Genomic DNA, 12,937 nt, shown 5'->3' with positions numbered 1-12,937 from the left:
TCTAGGTGGTTATCACAGATCTGAAATCCCATGCTATGCCAACCCACATGTTTAAATGGAAAATCAGTGAACTTCTATATACAGTAAACCAAAAACCCAAACCCATTGCCACTGAGTTGATTCCAACTCATAGGGATCCTACAAGACAGGATAGAAATGCCTCATAGTGACCCTATTAGGACAGTAGAACTGTCTCATGGCGTTTATAAGGCTGTAACTCTGTATGAAAGCAGACTTTCACATCTTTCTCCCTGGAGCAGCTGGCAGGTTCAAACCACTGACCTTTGGGTTTTGCGCCACCAGGGCTCCTTCTATATACAGTAGTAGTAGTATCCTAATTTCATGAATATAGCTTTGAGGTGTGGCTGTTTAAGCTCCCAGGGGCTGGATTGAACTGGGGCTGGGCAAGTGTCCAATAAGTCTAGAGGTAGTGACAGTGGGACAGTAGTGTTGGACTAGAGTTAGTGGCTGACAGGTAGCCCTCCCAAGTAAAGAGAATGCCTTGTCTGCTAGTATGAGAGAAAAAGCTTAGTAAGCCAAGTGCACAACAAGCTCACATTTTTCATGTTATTTATATGGTTGGATTTGCGTTTTTCACAATGCCAGTGATCAGGAGGATTTAGAATATTATGCTTATAAAACATATTTATGAAATGTCCAGCCCAAAGATTTCTACCCAGTAACAGGAAACTTTTAGCAACAGCTCTACAACAATTAAAACAACATCCAACTGGGTTAAACAAAGTGGATTTATTACCACACATAACAATAAGTCCATGGCTGGTTAATTCAGCAGCTCTATGATGTCATCAGGACCCAGGTTCTTTAAATCTTTGCACTCTGCCATCCTTAGCATATGAATCTCATATTCCAGCTGAGTCCCCTATAGCACCTCAACTCTCACAATTCAGACAAAGTCTAGAAGGAAAACAATCTTCTGTGTTTCATTGAGTAGAACCTCTTCTCTAAGCTTCCCAGCCTCATTAGCTACATTTGTATCACATATACTTGCCTTTTCACACCATGAAGAAGGGAGCCACTATGATTAACTAAATCCATCATAATTCAGACTCTGGAGCTGAGAATGGATTCCACCACCTCTAAAGCATTGGGCAATGTAGAGGTGGCTATGTGAATAAAATCATTTTTCTGTTGGCAAAGAGGCATGGGGGAGGTGTTAGCGGCTGATTGTGGTGTAGACAAGCAGTAGTGGCTGCTATGCCCTACTCAATCTTCACGTTGGAAAAAAAAAAATGTTTGTGTTTGATTTTTTTTTTTTTTAAGAATTTTAAGACTTCCATTAATTCACCCACATGAGGCCACAACTAGATTTCCATATCTAACCGTCATAGAAATAATTTGATCTAGAGCTTTTATTCAGTACTAAAGATAAGAAAAATGGCATTAATTCTATATGCTGACATTTTGACATAAATCAAGACTGTATAAGTTTGGCTATTAGTAATACAACCAATGAGCTGAGTGGTGCAGTGGAAGCATGCTGGACCCGTAACCCAGAGGTCGGTGAAACGAAACCATCCTCTGTTATTTTAGTGAAGCCCTGCTGGCCCAGTGGCTTAAGAGCTTGGCTATTAACCAAAAGATCAGTAGTTTCAATCCACCAGCCTTTCATTGGAAACTCCAGCAGGCTTTCTACTCTGTCCTATAGGGTCGCTATGACTTGGAATCCACTACACAGCAATAGTTCTCAGATCTTTATGACTGCATGGTATAATGACTTTGTAACTTCTGAAACAGAAGTGCTGGAGACTAAGGTGTACATGATGGTGTGGAGATCTGAAGCTCAACCTGAAATAGTTGCCTCAATCTGCCTCTGTAGGACAGGGCAGGAGTTAAATTCCTAACCCTGAAAATTAGTAATTTGTGCATCCCAGTTTGTCTATAAAGGTCTAACTCTCATTGGTTTCCAGGCTTATTTTTGCAGATTCTTTAATAACCACAACTTGTTCATTTCCCCCTCTCCCTAGCTGCTCTCCCACCCACAAAAAAAAGACACATTGCCATGGATTTGATTCCAATTCACAGTGACCTTATTGGACAGAGTGGAACTGCGTCAAAGATACTCCAAGCAGTGACTGGTGGATTCCAACTGCTGACCTTTTGGTTAGCAACCTAAACTGTTAACCACTGTGCCACCAGAGCTCCCCACTATGACTATAATTTTCTGTCTTAGCTTTTACTCTATGTTCTTATCATTGTTCATGTAGAAGTAACTTGATATGAAGAGAAAAGAGTAGGCTTTGGGATAGAACCAGGTTAAAATCTTAACCCTGCCTTTTATTAGCTATGTGAATTTGGAAAAATCACTTTTCGGTCACTCTGCTGAGACCTTGTCTGCAAAATGGGGTTTATAATTACTTTGCGGGGTCATGAGAATTAAATGAGATAATGCAGTTTAAGCAACTGGCAAATATTTAGGCTGTCAAGAAAAAGTAGTCATCCTGAGTCCAGTACAACTAGATGATGCCCAGCTACCATCACTGACTGCTCTGACTGGGATTACAACAGAGGGTCCCGGACAGAGCTGGAGAAAAATGTAGAACAAAATTCTAACTCACAAAAACATCAGACTTACCGGCCTGATAGAGGCTGTAGAAACCCCGAGAGTATAGTCCACGGACACCCTTTTAGCTCAGTAATGAAGTCACCCCCGACGTTCACCATTCAACCAAAGATTAGACAGCCTCATAAAACAAAATGAGACTAATGGGGTGCAACTGTCCAGGGACAAGGACTAGAAGGCAAGAGGGGACAGGGAAGCTGGTAATAAGGAAACCAAAGTTGAGAAGGGACAATGTTGACATGTTGTGGGGTTGTTAACCATCATCATAGAACAACATATGTACTAACTGTTCAGTGAGAATCTATTTGTTCCCAATCTTCTAAAGGTTAACTTTAATAACTCAAAAACATTTATTAAATATCCATTTACCAAACAGAGTGTGATATCCTAAGGACTGAAATTTCCTTAAGATACCCTCAAGGAATTAACAACTGGTAAAGGAGATAAATATAAAGTGATAGATCACCATAACAGAGAAATGTTAACTCAAAAATAAGAAGAAAATGCACTAGACCACAGAAGCAGAGCAGGTAACTCTGGAGGGGAGGTCAGAGGAAGCTCTCCATGACATCACATTTGAGCTGAATCTTGGAAAAAGAAAATGACCCCCCAAAAAACCATTGCCATTGAGTCTATTCTGATTTATGGCAACACCATGTGTTAAGGCGTAGAACTGCTCCATAGGGTTTTCTTGACTGTAATCTTTACCGAAGCAGATCACCAGGGCCTTTCTTCAGAGGCACAGCTGGGTGAGTTCAAACCACCAACCTTTCATTTGAGCTGAATCTTGAAGAGGAAACAAAGTTGACTTGTGAAAAAGAGAATAAAAGGCCAGAGGTTCAGGATGTGGAAAAGAATATATCAATTATCTGAGATTACAATAATATCAATGTTTCCCTTAATTAAATTTATTCCAGTCTCTCCTATATTTTCCCTATCTATAGAAAGCCTTACATATTTTCCATTTGGCATCTCTACCACTCTCCTGGCCTATTAGTTAGTTGCACAACATGTATGATCAACATCTTTGGCACTCTTATTACTGCCAAGCAATTATCACATTTCCCCCAAATAGGGCCTTTTTCTACCTGGGTCTTTGGCTTTGATTGCTTTTTCTCCCAAACTATTATTTTGCCTGGGGAAGCCTCCATTCTGCACCTCCCCACTGCGGTGAGTCCTTGTGGGCCTCTGCAAACCATTGTTCCTGAGGGCCTGGATCTGCTGGCGTTCCCTTCCCTCATTTCGGAGGCGCTGGGATTCTTACAAACTTTCCCCTGCTTCCACTCCTGCCCCCGAGATTCAGTCCGGGCGGGCCTGGACCTGGTTCTCCTGGCCCAGGAGGACTCAGGTCTGCCCCTCATCCCGTGAGGGTCCAGGCTGGTGGTGGCCGCAGGGCCAGGGGTATGATTGTCAGAACTCGGGTCTGTTCTTGCTGGCCCGTCCACTCTGGCTCCCACGTGCCTGCCGGGTAGGAGCTGGAAGGCAGGGGTTATCCTGACACCTGAATGTTCACCCACTAGCCCTTCATGCTGGGCGTCACCTCTGCTGTGAGGGTGTGCAGACACAACAGGTGATCCACCCTGTCCTAGAATTCCAGGCAGGACTGGTTTAAGGGGCTGCAGTGACCCCTGACCCTCTGTCCACTGTTTCTTTCTTTTTTTTTTTAAATGTGGTGAAAATTTACACAACAGAACATACATCAGTTCAACCATTTCTACATGTATAATTCAGTGATGTTGTGTTCTTCAAGTTACACAACTATTTTCACTGTTCTTTTCTACAATATTCCACCACCATTAACATGAACTCAATGTTCCTTAAGCAACCTCTCCCTTTCCCTTTCCTCTCATCCCTGGTAATCACTAATGATCTTTGGTTTCTATATATTTGCTTATTTCATGTAAGTGAGATCATACAGTATTTGTCCTTTAGCAACTGACTTATTTCACTCAGCAAGATGTTTTCAATGTTCTTCCAAGGTTCAGGGACAATGATGGGAGCTGAAGAAGCAGAGAATTCCTGAGGAAAGAAAATGTTGAAGATAGTGATACAACACTTCATATCTGTTTAGAAACTTATAGTTTTCAAACAGATTTAACAAATAAGAGTGTTCTAGTGCAGGTTACTCTGTCAATTCCATTTCTTCACCCTTTTCGTTGCCCTACTATAAATTATCTTATAAATTCTCTCCCACCTCCAAGGCACAGTTCTTATAGAACATACAGGAGAAATGGATTCTCTACTTTCTGTGAAGGCAAAGTTCTAATATTATAGAGCAGGAGGAACTGTGATGAACAAATGAGATGTTATTGTACCAAACTCATGCCCAGAAACTAACAGTGCTCAAGGGAAGAGGTTGAAATCGGTAAGTCTGATTATTCTAGACTTAGGTCCTACCCCAAGTTCAATTCACAAAGCCTCAAGAATACGTGCCAGATACGAGAAATAGTGTGGCACTGGATAAAAGGAGGAAACAGGGCTAGGGAAAGGTGATTTTCCCTTCCTTGTGCAGCTCAGCTACTTCCAACATATTCAGAGAGTGCAGCAGTAATGCGAGGAACACAAAGATACCAGTTATTCAGAAAGAAAGGAAAAAAGTCACTACTCCTTCTAATTTGCTTAGTCTATGGCCTTAAGTTGTCTTTTTATCTCATCTTACTCTACTTTTATTTTCATTGGGTTTTCCTTTTCTTTAGCAGCCCCTTAAGAATTTCTAAAAGGCTATGCCCAAAAGAGCACCACCCCAGTCCAGAACCAGAACAACTGAGGGAATTCCCTTCCTCTCATCCCTTACCTATGATGATGAAGGTGATCATACAGAAAAAGTACTGTTTGCAGGTATTCAGGAGGAGCTGAGGGAAGGCCAGGAGTATAAAGGTCATGAAGAAAGAGAGAAGAAGGGTGCTGATCATGAAAATTTGACCAACTATGAAGTAGACTGAATTAGGAATTGTGTCCCCCCAAAATATGTGTCAACTTGGCTAGGCCATGATTCCCAATATTGTGTGGTTGTCTTCCATTTTGTGATCTGATATCATTTTCCTAATCTCTTCCTGTGGTTAATGGAGTCAGATTAGGTTGAATTAAAGAGGATTAGAGTGAGACGCCACACCCTTACTTGGGTCACAGCCTGATCCAACATAAAGGGAGTTTCCCTAGGGTGTGGCCTGCATCATCTTTCGTCTTACAAGATATAAAAGGAGACAGAAGCAAGCAGAGAGATAAGGACCTCTTACCACCAAGAATGAAGAACCAGGAGAGCACGTTCTTTGGACCTGAGGTCCCTGCACTCAGAGGCTCTTAGACCAGGGAAAGATTGATGACAAGGAACTTCCCCCGGAGCCAACAGAGAGAGAAAGCCTTCCCCTAGAGCTGGTGCCATGAATTCAGACTGCCAGCCTCCTAGACTGTGAGAGAATGAACTTCTGTTTGTGAAAGCAATCTGTTAGTGGTATTTCTGTTGTAGCGGCACTAAATGACTATGACAGTGGGAGAGGGGAGAGAATCCAGCAACTTTCTCTAGGGCCCCCTTCCTTCCTGGGTTTGAGTCCCCAGAGTACTAAGAAGGCAATGCAGAGACATTAATTAGGAACCAACAGCAACTGGTGGGAAGCTTGGGGATAGAGGGAGAAGGAATTTGCAAAAAGATCTAGAAGAGTGATTCTATTCTGGCTGGGATTCCCAGAGGATCCTGACCCCATGTAAGAAATACTTCAAAAATGAGCCACTGTTACTGATAGCAGTACAATTGCTTGTTTCAGGCATGGTGGGGCAGAAAAGGAGGTTGAGAATTCCCAGAAGGGACAGTGTTAAAGCTGGACCATCTTTTTCAAGGCCAGAACTTACTTGCTTTTGGTGGATGAATCCAACATGTGATCTCCTCACTGCAGATTGTGAAGAGAGCACTGAAGGGGACTTAGGACCTGCCTGGGATTTCTATCTTCACCCAAGTGGAGAGGCTGAAGGCCCACCACAGAAGGGCAGAGCCAGGGAAAGTAAAGATGAGTCTTAGAATGCACTATGGTCTAATTATCCCACATCTCATACAAAAGGGCACTGACTAGAAAAAACTAAACAAAACATAAATGAGTTAGATTTCCTCAGTTCTTTTGGGATTTCTCCCCTCTTTTAAATACCCACATAAGTCTAGCCTCCTTGCCTTTTCTCATACTCCCTCCACCTCAGGCTCTAAACACATCTTCTCAAGGCCTCAGACTGACTTTGCATTCCTCCCTCACCAAGGAGGAGTGAGCTTTCTCTCCTCTGAGCTCTACTTTCTGTATGGGCCATTTACTTGTACACAATCCCTAGATTCCCTGGTGGCACAGTTTCCTCTTGACTACTAACATAAAGATTGATGGTTTAAACCCACCCAGTGGTGCCCCAGAAGGAAGGCCTGATGATCTGCTTCCATAAAGATTAGAGCCCAGAAAACCCCTGCGGAGCAGTTCTACTCTGTAACACATGGTGTCGCCATGAGTCTGACTTGACAGCAATGGGTTTGTTAGAGGACGATAGTCCTGACCTCTTAGTTTCCCACCACATTTAGCACAGTGCTTTACATGTGGAAGGATCCCAGTGAATATCTATTAACAGAAAGGAAAAAAACAAACAAAACAAAAACACATGCTAAAAACATTCCTTGGTGATGTTAAGTAAAGTAAAAATTTTTGTCTGTTCTGAAGCCCCAGCATTCTCCTTATCATCTGTCCTCTGAAATCATAGCATTTCTTTTCCTTTGGTCTTCTACTGTCAGTGTTACCAGCTTACCTTTTCTCTTTTTTCTTTTAACCCTTTTCCCCCTACTCCCCATAAATATTCCCTTTCATCTTTCATCTTTTGATTACACTCTGTTTTCTACAGCTCTTTTTCACTCCAAGGCTTATCCTAGCCTTCTGCTCAAGAGTAAAACTTTGTGCTCTCTTTTTGTCCCCCAGTTGGCAGAAACATTTAATGACATCATAAGTATGTGAACTCAAGCCCACAATAGGAGCTTGGGATCATACCCTGCTGCCTCTGTCATTTAAAAAACTTGCCACCCCCATACCTCTCCACCCACCAATGCCTTTGTTTCCCTGAGCAGATGTGTGCCCCAAAAGCTATAGCTGTGCCTTTAGCCCTAAGTTCTAGTACTGACTAAGCAGGAGTACTGTATTCCTGTATCAAATTGAAGGGCACCTGAGAAAGAATATGGGATAATCAGGGAAGTAACTGAGAAGATGTGAATGGAAACCGGTTTTGTGTTGAGGGTACAGTGGAACATACTAGACCTTTCACACTCTTCATCCAAGCTTATTGCCCAAAACACTGCTTAGCCAATGATCAGCACTCAGTACATTTTTGTTGAAGAGGAATGAATAAATCAATGAAAATAGTAAGGAGCTGAAAAAGAAGAGTATTTCTCAGAACCTCTGTTTGGATGTTTCTTAAATGAAAGCTCTGAAAAAGCAAGGGTGAGCTTTGTCTATTCTATGCACTGATGTATCCCGAGAACATAAATATTGTTCTGCACAAGGCATGTGCTAAATAAATATTTGTGGAATGAATGGCTGACTGGTTCTAGAACAAAAAGCTCATCCCCAAAAGAGGGGGGGAGGTTGGCATATTTGTCATTTTCTCTCAACTGACGGCTTCTGCTAGATATGCACTATGCCAGAATGTTTCTAGGGTTAACTAGGATGATAAAGTGTGCAACAATAATATATATCAGCTTAGCACTATAGATTTACTCTTCAGTCAGTTGCACTGTTACAAGAGGGGAACATGATAATGCTATTGGCTGGGGAAGTAGGACGGGTATTCAGGGCAAGAAATCAGAGGTAATTCAACAAGATTAACATTGCTTTTGTCAATCATGTGCACAGAGAAGCCTAGCCTTACGACTGATGGAGAAGACATTAAAAGGCAACATAACTTTAAGTCTCAAAGTTGGTAGAAGCCACATCGAGAAGAGCATCATGTTTTCTCCTGAGCTTTGAATGAACCCAGGAAAAGAAAGCAGATGGGTAAAGAAATTACTACTAATATCAAAAGGGAACCCTGGCGGTGCAGCTTCCTAAGAGCATGGCTGCTAACTAAAAAGTCGGCCGTTCGAATCAACCAGGCCCTGCTTGGAAATCCAAAATTGTATTGTGCCCTATAGGGTCACTATGAGTCGGAATCAACTCGACAAAAACGGTGTTTTTTTTTTTTTTTTTTTTTTTTGGGTAAATGTCAGGAAAGGATCATTACAAGAAAAACATCATTAGAAAAGAAGAGGAAAAACAGCATCTAGAGGTCAGGCACAATTGCTCGCTGAGAATATCACCTCTTCCGAGTGTAAGATTCTGGTGAGCGCCGAACTAAAAAGCTATCCACACAGGTTTATTAAGAATTATCTTCTAGAACCAGTGACCAGAAATCCGGAAAATAACTCGTCCTGGAGAAAGAAATCAGGTCATTTCTTTAGAATCGACCCCAGTTGGAAGTCACTGCGCCTTCTTAGCGCAGTGGGCAGCGCGTCAGTCTCATAATCTGAAGGTCCTGAGTTCGAGCCTCAGAGAAGGCAATCTGTTTACTTGGTCTACATCTATTTTTGTGTTCCTTGCACTTCTTTCCTGGTACTTCTGTAGATGATAATGACAATTCCTTTGGGAGAGGAAATATTCAGAGTCTTCTGAGATAGCTGTACTTACTTGCAGTTGGGACGGAATTCCTTCTTTTCTAAAATATCAAAAAAAGTGAAATTGTGTCAGGGCCGGAACTTTCCCATGGTAATAGTCTCCGTTGTCCCCGTTTTGACTTGAGCTCTCCGCTCCGCAGAGGATATTTCCCGAGAAGTTCTGGAAACCTTCCATGCTCAGTCCCATTCTGGCTCCACCAAGGCAGTGGCCGTGGAGCTCCCGGAGTCCCGCATGGTTCTGCAAAACCATACAACTTTTATTCTCAAAATAGCCAGTTATCCTAAATAGACAACAGCGCCAGAGCTAGCCGAAATTGTACCTGGCTCAGTTATTCTCCAGCTTCCCTCGCCTGTTCTCTCTTGGTCTGTAACAGCGGCTTCCTATAGACTACCTCGGAGCTTTACGCTTTAATGCAGATGAAGAAAACATTGCCTTTTTTTTTTTTTTTTTTTTAATCTTCCTGTTTTTAATTTTTCGAGCAACATTGGACGTTTTTGAAATGTAGTCAGCTTGATTTGTTTCTGTTTTTCCTCCCGTGTAGTTCCACATATGACAGGACTGGCAATATCTTGACCGACACCTCAACAAATTGTAGTTAGAAGATGAGGGAAAACCAGGGAAGAGCGACGGGAAGGGAAGTCTGAGTAGGCGACGACGCACAAAAATTAAGAAGGTCCTCCTCTTCCCTTCCCTTCCAGAACTCTTCCATCCTTGCAGTAACCTTGGCCTGGTGCCTACTTCTCTGCACCCAGGGGAACAGCTAGATAAAATACAAATCAACATTTCAATTAATTATCCTATCACACTTAAAATGTGGTACCTCAGCATCCACTAATTCATTTTGCTCGCAAGAGCAAAGGCGCAAAGAAATTTGGGTTTAGTCCATCTTTTTTTTATTTGACCAATGATTGAACTTTTTTTCCCAATAGACCAAGCTAATATTATTATTTTCTAATTAATGAATTACCACACTTTTTACTGTTTATTCTTTCTGCTTAATTTAATATATTTTTCTTTCTTCTTTTATTGAATACACAGCTTATTTAATCATTGTACTTCAAAAGTATGCAAAAGTAGAATCTAAAATCTAAGAAGTACTATGAATAATGTTATAAAATTTTTCAGCACATCATTTTCATTGTTTTGAAAGTAGTCTGGTAACGCACTTTAATGATTTTTTGAATATATGCATATGAATATTTTATTGACATATAATTTAGTGTTTAAGTTTTTCTTATTACAATTTTCTATGTTTATCTTGTATAGTTTATAAATTAATATGTAATATTACATATATTTATGTATACAATTTGTAAAAAGGAATAGAATTTAACACCCTTTATGTGTTTATTAAATTAATTTTCAAAACATAATTTTGTAGTTTTGATTAAAAATTCAATGTGAATTATTACTTGTAAAGATTATTAGATTTAATGCAGCAATTAATATATTATTGAGATTAAATATAACTTGATTGGTTTATTAGTGTCCTATTCAATTTATGTTTTCTAACTTACTTAAATGGAATAGTGCTAACTGTGGGAGATGCCACACTGTGAAATTATTTCCATTGCAATCTATATCCTTAGTCTTCATTTTACTATTGGGAGAACAAAGCACACTTGTTAATTTGTCATGTGGCATGAGGAAACTGGATTTGAGCTGGAATTGATGAGTTATCCTACCTGCCTGTAATTATTAGAAATGTATTAGATTTATTTAGCTCACTCTTTTCCCTCTCTTAGGCCTAGGATTAAACAGAGAAAATAACATAATACAATTTAGCTTTTCCTTACCAAACTAATCATTCTTGAATTCATATCTGTCTCTTTTCCCTCTTTTTTTTCTAACTCTAGACACTGGGGATACATTGAAAGAACAAGAAATGAAAAGGCTCAGAAAGTGTACATTCTATGGACGAGATAGACAATACAGCAGTAATTTGGTGATGCTCTTCAATACAGATAAATTTTATGTAGAAGATGGAGCCACAGAGGACATTGATGTAGTCAGAGTAGTCAGAAAAAGGCTCTCTGAAGAAGTGACATTTGGGTTGAGACCTGAATGATTGAGAGGGGGCCATAGTGCCAAGCCTGGAACAAGACTGGACAAGTTCTCAGTGAAGACTGTCAGCTGGAGCGAGGGCCTCTCTGATGAACCAACCAGCCTATGAAGAAATCAGCAAAGAAACCCAGTGACCACCTCTATGGCACTAGGTGTCTGTGCAGCTGAGCCAGCTGTGAGCATTTTCTCAACTCATTTCCTCTACACTGCATACTGGCCTAACCAATGCTAGTTCTGTTGAGGAACCACTACTTTCCCAGGACTCCCTCTTGTCCAGAGCATCGTCAACAGGCTGCTTGATGGCTCAGGACCTCAGGACTTGAGTCTCAGGTACTTAGCTCAAGTTGAAAGAGAGGAAAGATGTGAGCCAGGTGTGAAATGCACAGGCTGATGCTACTCTGCAATGGGAGAACCAGAAGCCTCTCTCCCTTCTCTTCACTGCCTTGACACCCACCAGAATCTGAAGAAGACTAATGGCGGCAAAATTGCTTTCCACTATTCTCGGTCAGGAGTTTTTTGGTGTTTTTTTTTGTTGTTGTTGTTTTTCTTCATATTTTGCATATTTCTGCCACTAAAACTAGAGGTAAAAATCACCTCAGCTTCTGGCATTGCTACTGGAAAATTGCCTCTATGTTTTCCTTTTTTAATTTCTCAGGGTATTCTAAGGATATAAATCTGGACTGTCATTACAGTGACCTGTAATGTCAGTGATGCGTGGTCAGTGATGGGATCTGAGACAGACGGTGACACTTCCGTGTTGACCACCTATTTCGAATTACTCACCTGCTCCCACTCTTCCCACATGAATTTTCTCTAAAGATTTCAGTGGGCGTCAGAATCTTCCTTTCACTGTTTCTCTAGCTCTTCCTGGTCCTTCCCAGGCCCATTAAACTAGAAGACCCCAGCCTCACAAATTCTCTGGATTGTCGAGGCTTTCTAGGGGCCAGCTATTAGCTTTCTTGTTTCCCAAGCTGTTGTCATCTGCCTTCTAGTCGATGACTCATAGCCACCCCATATGACAGAGTAGAACTGCCCCATAAGGATTCCTACTCTGTCATCTTTGCAGGAGCAGATTGTCAGGAGCCGCGGTTTCCCAGGCTAACGCCCCACAAAAGTGGACCAATATCTTCAGGACAGCTCAGTACAGAGGAACTTACTCCACCTTACTCTTACTTCCTGGCACTTACTCTAGCCTACTTGGGGTCCTGTCCCCACCGCTCCTTCCCTGATTTCTTTCATCCTGGTCTTCTTTTCAGCCAGAGGAAAAACTGGAGAATGCAGGCATAGATCCCACTACCTCTTGCCTGCTAAGTGACTTCTCTACCATTTGAGCTAATTCCCCTCATCCACCTCATTTTTTAAGATTTTAGTTCATTTGCAATTTAGATCAACAAATGCCACGCCCTCTCGCTTCCTAGACTGAAGCCAGAATCCAAATACAGTAACTTCCTAGCATCTCAGAGACTATTTTGGGCAAGAACAAAGTAGCAATCCTTGATTTGAGAGGAGGGAGGGGATAAGGAAGACCTGGAGAAGATAGCTGTGGGAAATTTCTTGTCTCCATCACAATTTATACTTCCCGATTTCATGGAAGAGAAGAGAGCACATCCCATCTAGGGTGGCCACA

General features: G+C 41.4%; 1 non-coding gene across 1 annotated transcript; it reads left to right on the top strand.

Moving 5' to 3' along the window:
• The first annotated feature begins 9,058 nt into the window (after positions 1-9,058).
• Positions 9,059-9,131, top strand: TRNAM-CAU (transfer RNA methionine (anticodon CAU)). Its single transcript has one exon. It is a non-coding gene; the product is annotated as a tRNA-Met (tRNA).
• Positions 9,132-12,937: the final 3,806 nt, after the last annotated feature.

Source organism: Trichechus manatus, unplaced genomic scaffold, assembly GCF_000243295.1.
Source record: "Trichechus manatus latirostris isolate Lorelei unplaced genomic scaffold, TriManLat1.0 scaffold00345, whole genome shotgun sequence".
Taxonomy (NCBI): domain Eukaryota; kingdom Metazoa; phylum Chordata; class Mammalia; order Sirenia; family Trichechidae; genus Trichechus; species Trichechus manatus.
Note: the sequence above shows the minus strand (reverse complement) of the source record. Positions and strands in the feature narration are given on the sequence as shown.